General features: G+C 37.7%; 1 protein-coding gene across 12 annotated transcripts in view; it reads right to left on the reverse strand.

Annotated features, from left to right (window-relative positions):
- Positions 1–6668, reverse strand: part of LOC108747670 (probable serine/threonine-protein kinase yakA) — a 381535-nt gene that overhangs the window by 7589 nt on the left and 367278 nt on the right. The window lies entirely within an intron of this gene.

The following is a 6668-nucleotide window of genomic DNA, read 5'->3' on the forward strand; positions in this document are numbered from 1 at the left end:
TTTTTTTTTTTTTTTTTTTTTTGAACATTTTTATACGTGCACACAGATTTCAGGTTTTTACAGCCGCATACACAGTTTTTTCCGTACGTTGCCGTGCGTCGACCACATCCGTTTCCGTTTCGGCATTCCCGAGACATTTCCCAATCGGGACAATTTTTTCGTTTTTCATGTGTTAGCATATTTATACATATTTTTGTTGTGTGTATCGTTGCGGCGGTCGTAGCGATGGTGGCATATACATTTTTCCGTACATTTTCGGCACATGCGTGCGGTGGCATCGGTCGATCGTGCGTATTATTTACGTTGGTTTTTATTATTTGCGTTGATACAGGTTTTTTTTTTTTTTTTTTTTTCCGAGTTTCGGTCAGCAATATTTCGCAGGCGTTAATTGGCAGGTAGCGAAGCGCACGAAGGTATTGTCAGCAAGCATGTAGAAGCATCGTCAGGCGGAAGAGGGCAAGATAAAAATCAAAAAAAGAAAAACAGACCAGTTGAGGCTAAGGCAAGAAACGACAGTTTCGCGATAATATTCTTTTTTCGACTTATGTAAAAAAAAAAAAAAAAAAAAAAAACAAGAAACGAAAGAACACAACAATACTCTTGGCGCGTGCGTGTATGTGTGTATACGTGTGTGCGTATGCGTGTAGATATATGTCCGCGTAACAAGTGTAACACGCTCTGCGAGTTCACGCGTTTATCAAGCTACTCTCTCTCGTCCTTCGTGAGCCGAAAATGTGCGCGTACACACGGACAACACACGCGTAACGCACACACGCGCCGCACGCATATACGCGCACGGGATTTACAATATTTCTGCGCGGCTCTCGTGCGATCACGCGTAAGACGATACGTCCGCCAACACGTTATATCCACTGCGTATAAATGTACACCGCTCGAGTTACTCGCGCGTGCATCTCCGAATTACGTAACTGCTCCCATTTGTCACGTCAATCGCTTACGGATGTTGTTCTCTTTAATTTTCTACTTGTCTTTCTGATGCAAAACACGTTCGAGCGAATTTCCAAGGTAGCCAAGGATAGAAATATAAATTAGATGCAGATTTTTATGCGCGACCCGAGATATCTTTGTGCGATTCGAGTAACGTCGAAACTTCTGCGAGTGTGGAATTCCGCGAACGAATTTGTATCTGACGCGCGATCGCAACCTCCTTCGTCCGATAAACGCGGCAATAACGATCAAAAGTCCGATTAAACATTTATATTATTCTCGAAAATTTTAAAAAGACACTTCCTTTTTTTCATAAATCGTTGTAATATCCATTTTAGTACATAAAACCACGCTTTATATCAAAACTCGATGGACTTCTAATGATCGGGTAAGTTAAGACTTGCTTAATACATGCGTATTTTAGCTAAATAATAACGCATTTTTCCTTTTTTTTTTTTCTTTTTTCCCCACGTTTATCGGCCTTCCACCGCGTTAACTCTTTTGAAATGCATGTAGCAACGCGACACCTCGCAGAAGGCAAGTTTCTACGAGACAGACGCGAGGGTAAACATCACCGATTAATAGTAATAGCAATAATAATATAATAATGCTGCTGATAATAATAATAATAATAATGATAATGATAATAATAATAATTATAGCACGTTAGATAGGACCAACGGACGTAGCTGGCATCAGCGTCAATCTGCGGGCTAATTGGCACTAATTCGTTATTTAATCGACATTAAAGAGAGAGACAGACAGAGAAGTGACATATCTATTTGACCGAGCACATTATCTATATAGATGACTAAAAGAAAAGCGCAAATTTTTAATAATACTGAAAAATCAGAATCGAACATAGAGCGTAGGGAAGCACGTAGATAAAGGGACGCGTAGTGCGAAAGAGAACCGGTCCCACTTCATCGTCCATCGACATCGGGCTTTCGGCTGGCGTTTCTGACTGCTGCAACACCTGCAATAATCGAGGCACTCTCTCGAAGTTGATTAGTTTTGCGTCTCTGCCTCTCATAATCTATATTTGCGTGTGGACATTCATGTACAAGATATAAGTGTATATATATATATATATATATATATATATATAAATAGTAAGGAAGTGGAAAAAGTTACAGAGAAATGCGTGCAAGAGACTATGAATGAAGCAAAACAGGAGGGTCATTTTCTTTTTTTTTTTAGGACCCGTACTTCTCGTCTTTCTATCTTTACAATACCTGAAAAATTTACGAAAGAGACATCGATTTAGTTTATCAGTTAATTTACACCATCTCTCGCGAACATCCAAGTGTACGGTGTTCTCTTGTTCAAGTCTTCTTATTCAAGAACTCGCTGTTGTCGTCGGCATCTTCTTTAAGGAACAGGATAACGGTGTGTCGTGATAGTTTTTCTGGTACATGTCTGTATATAAGGTGTGTGTTTATATATGTGTATGTGTGACGGTATGCATGCGCGTGTATATTTACATGTGCGACAATGATTTTGTTTTGTACAGATCGAGAATGCGCGAGCTTGTGTAGCTCGCGCGTGTCGTATGCGGTTTCAGTGATAGATCTGGCACTCTTACGTGCTTGGGAACTTCGTGTCGTACACTTGGTAAACATTCAGGTATGGCATACCAATTCCGAAGAGTGCATCACGTCGCGACGATGCGGTTTAACATGGCCTTCGTTGGCGACGTATAAGCATATATCGAGGTTGATTACAAAATTTCATTGAAACTCATAATATTAAAATATTTCATATCGAACGAATTTTAGAGCTATCGAGCGTACCAACAATTTGTATCAATCAAGATAACGAAACATTCCTTTCATCATGAGTTTTTCTATACTAACACGTAATTTATTATGGAGATAAAAACGATCTTGTTGAATTTTAACAAACAAAAGTAAGCCGGAGCTAACGTACGTATAATACTAATGTCCTTTTTTTAAATTTCAGAATTACTAATTCCATACCATAGATCTTTAACCTTTCGGAGCTGATTGTATAGAACCCACGTATATTATAAATCTTTGTCGAAAAATTCAAACAATTAAATTAATTCTCGATATTACATCTAAAAAAATATGGATTATTCTTATTAAATCATTTATTTTCATTATATTTCGCCCCCTTAAAATCGATTAATGCCTTTTAATTAACATATATTAAACTCACAATGTAGCGTCAGTAACTGTTGCATCTATAATAAGCCATTGGCTAAGATTAAAATCTTAAATTGTAAGAAATTAACCAATCGTAGTCGATTATTCTTCTCACATTCGATCGTGATTGGTCAATTTATTATGGCACAAGATTTAAACCTTAGATAACATGACTTGTTGTAGAAAGCTTATATTTTGGCGTCAATTCCGGTAGGTTAAAATCATAGGAATATGTGGAAACTTTATCGAATTTAAAAACTAGAAACAAAACCTGCAGTTTAAATTTTCTCACGAGACGTCGAACCATCGATGGGCCATCTGAAAAAGGGAATAAAACTGAGAGAACTGGTAAAACAAACATTCCCTCCCCCGTATCGTGGTCGTGTTTCGTTTTCTAAAAGATTCACGTCGGTCCGTAACCCCCGAGGCAAATTCGGACGGAGGTGATTCCGTCGGTACGCGGTATGCACCCTTGGGAAATTGAAAACCACTTTTAGAGAATGAGACTTCCCTGCCAACAAGCTGGTCTGCCGCAATCATCCATGTGAGACTTTTCCTCCATTGTGTCCGGGTGTGGCTGCAGATCTTCCGCGCGACGTCGCTGAAAGTCTTTCTCGCTCTTTCTCTCTCTCTTTTACTCCAGCTTTTATTTTTCTCTAGCCGTTACTTTTCGACAACTGTTTTTTCCCCCAGATAATGAACACGATCGTGTCCCGGAGACAAATTCACGGATTGAAAACACGATGATTGAGTCTGCAGGAAACGGGGTATGTCCACCCCGCGCTGTTTACAAATACGTAATGACTTCGGAACGGTCGTCGTCCAGTTGCACTTTGCACTAAACACGTTTGCAATTAATCCTGATCCAACCAATTATTCGTTCATCAACCGGAGTGAACTCGTTAGTCAAATCGTTAACCTCCGACCCAATTTTCAAGGATACGAATAATTCTCCTTTTAATTGAAATAATAATGCTATAATAAACGGCAACAAATGAGACGTATTCCCAGGTCAAAATCGGTTGAAGGACAACTACGGAGGAACGATCTTCTAATTTAGTTCCTGCTTAATTGAACGAATCGAATTACTCGAAAGAGCGAGTACGTCGCTAACAATTCTTCATGTCATTCCGTGACTGCGAAAATTACACAATCTTCTCGTGCTTGATGCTAACGTTATCGCGATCGCGCGCGATTGCGAAAATTAAGAGACAGATTTGACAACGGAAGTGGACAAAGACATTTTTATCGCCTGGCCCACACACCTCCCAACAAACCCGTCGTATCTGTTCGTTCCTTCTACTGGATTTTTTTTTTTTTTTTTTTTTTTTTTTTTCGTTGTTTTCTATGTATCTTTCGGGGACTCTTAGTGTAGCGTTTTTGTGTGGGGCAGCAAAAACAGCAGCGGGGTTGATAGCCGGGTTTCGTGCAGCACAGCTTGTCAGCAGGGTGGTGTACGTGTCATTCGTAAGAGATATCTTTTCTCAACTACATCTTATTTACAAGAACGTGATCACGTTCCATTTCCATTTTCCTCGTTTTTTCTTCATTTCAATCCAATTGGATCAAAAAATTCCTCCATTAACAATGCACATATAAACAATACACGGTTCGTGTATGAACGTTGCATTAATAAATTCATTGAACATTATATAATAAGACTTGATACAAATTGTATAATTTTATATAATCATTTCGTACTTGTATGATTATTTAGTCATATTGGCCAATTAAAAATGTATATTGTATTATTCAATATTGTATTATTACAATCTATATTGTATTAATGTGTACGCTCACTTTTCGATAGATGAAATATTAGTGTACCAATAGTACAAAAACAAATATTTAATAGTATTTCTTTATACCGGAAGGAAATGGAACGTGCACACAGCTGCAAAAGTATTTGTAATTATTATGACCTAAGTACCGAACAGGTGATTGGTGTATTGCAACTAGTTCTTTGCACCTGGATAGCTGCGATAGGCTGCTAGAAAGAGAGAAATAGAACAGTGGTGTTTTGGTGATGTTAACAAGAGAATTTTGCCTCGTGTACTACTCACTACACACTACAGAAACGGCTGAACATCATACAGGAGATGTAAAATATGGACGAACACAAAAGCGACAAACATGGGACGAGAACTATACGATGTTGGGAGAAAATCAAGTAATAATAAAAGAAAGTAATTACATTATAAGAAGATCGGGAAATAATCGGAAAAATTCAGAGGTAAGGAAAAAGATGTCGGAATAAACATCTGTATGGTAGTTATACAGGAGACGATATCACGCTCCATCTTTTGTTCATAAAACTAAAATGTAAACTGATTAGATAAATGCGTAAACCAAGAATGTATTATTATGGATTACGTATAAGTAAGAAAAAAATATTGTTCTGTATAATATATATCGTATGTATCATCGTTTTAGTATCGTGACATTTAGTCAAATTTAATTAACAATCCACAGGTGTAATATTTGCATGACAGATGTTATTAAATGACAAAGGTTCATCGTACTCCTAGCACAACTATCATATAATTCTAATACTGCGCAACAATTGGCCAATATTATTAGCTCCCTCTTAATCTGCCTCCGCGCGCGATGACATCGTGTGTATAAATACATTCGCGATATAAATCGGCATTATGTAAAACTCAATACGTGTTCAATAGTGTGTGAAGCACGTAAAGGGACTATTGCTATCAAGGAAGAAGACCGGCGACGTACATACTCGACGTAGATTGGCGAAAAGCAGCGCAGCAACGAAAAGCTTCTTTTGACGCAAAACTAGGAAACTGAAAGGGAGGGTGATGATAAACATGAAAGAAAAGAGAGAGAGAGAGAGAGGGAGAGAGAGAGAGAGAGAAAACTTGTGAGACTAAGAGTAAGAGAAAAGGAACTACGCTTTCAGGGGCATAAGAGAAACGAGATAGGAAGAAAACAAAGGTTGAAAAGGAAAAGGGAACAATGTGCGGTCGAGGGGAACATGCGTGCACTTCGAGTCTTTTGTTCTTCGCGGGTGACATCCTTAGCCTACACAAAAGACTTTCCGAGAGTATCGCGCAAAGCGTATCGATATTCTCCTCTATCCGTTCGATTTCTCGAAATTTTTGAATTTTCGTCCGTTCAGCCGTATTTTTGATAGAAAAAAGTACAGTGGGACCGTTATATAATCGTAATCAAGCGATATACAGGAGACAGAAAGAAAGTGGAGATTAACAATGTGAGAGTATAAATGGAGCTACCCCCTGGTAAAAATATATGCATTTTTCTTAGACCTATTCAATTATACTGTCTAGTATTACTGTATTCTCATTACGTTATAACTAAAGTACTGCGTAGGAAATAAACAAGAACTTGATAGAGTTTTTTTATTCAGTAATCGAAGCATTTTCCTGATAAAAATAATATGCAATTTACATAAATACTTATCCAGTTATTGTCTAGTAATATTAATAGATTTTATTATTAGTTAAAATAGCACAATCCATTTACTATCCTGTTTTTATTGTTATTTTATTTATTTTTATTATTGTTATTGTGTTC

The sequence above is a fragment of the Trachymyrmex septentrionalis genome, unplaced genomic scaffold (assembly GCF_001594115.1).
Source record: "Trachymyrmex septentrionalis isolate Tsep2-gDNA-1 unplaced genomic scaffold, Tsep1.0 scaffold20, whole genome shotgun sequence".
Classification (NCBI taxonomy): Eukaryota; Metazoa; Arthropoda; class Insecta; order Hymenoptera; family Formicidae; genus Trachymyrmex; species Trachymyrmex septentrionalis.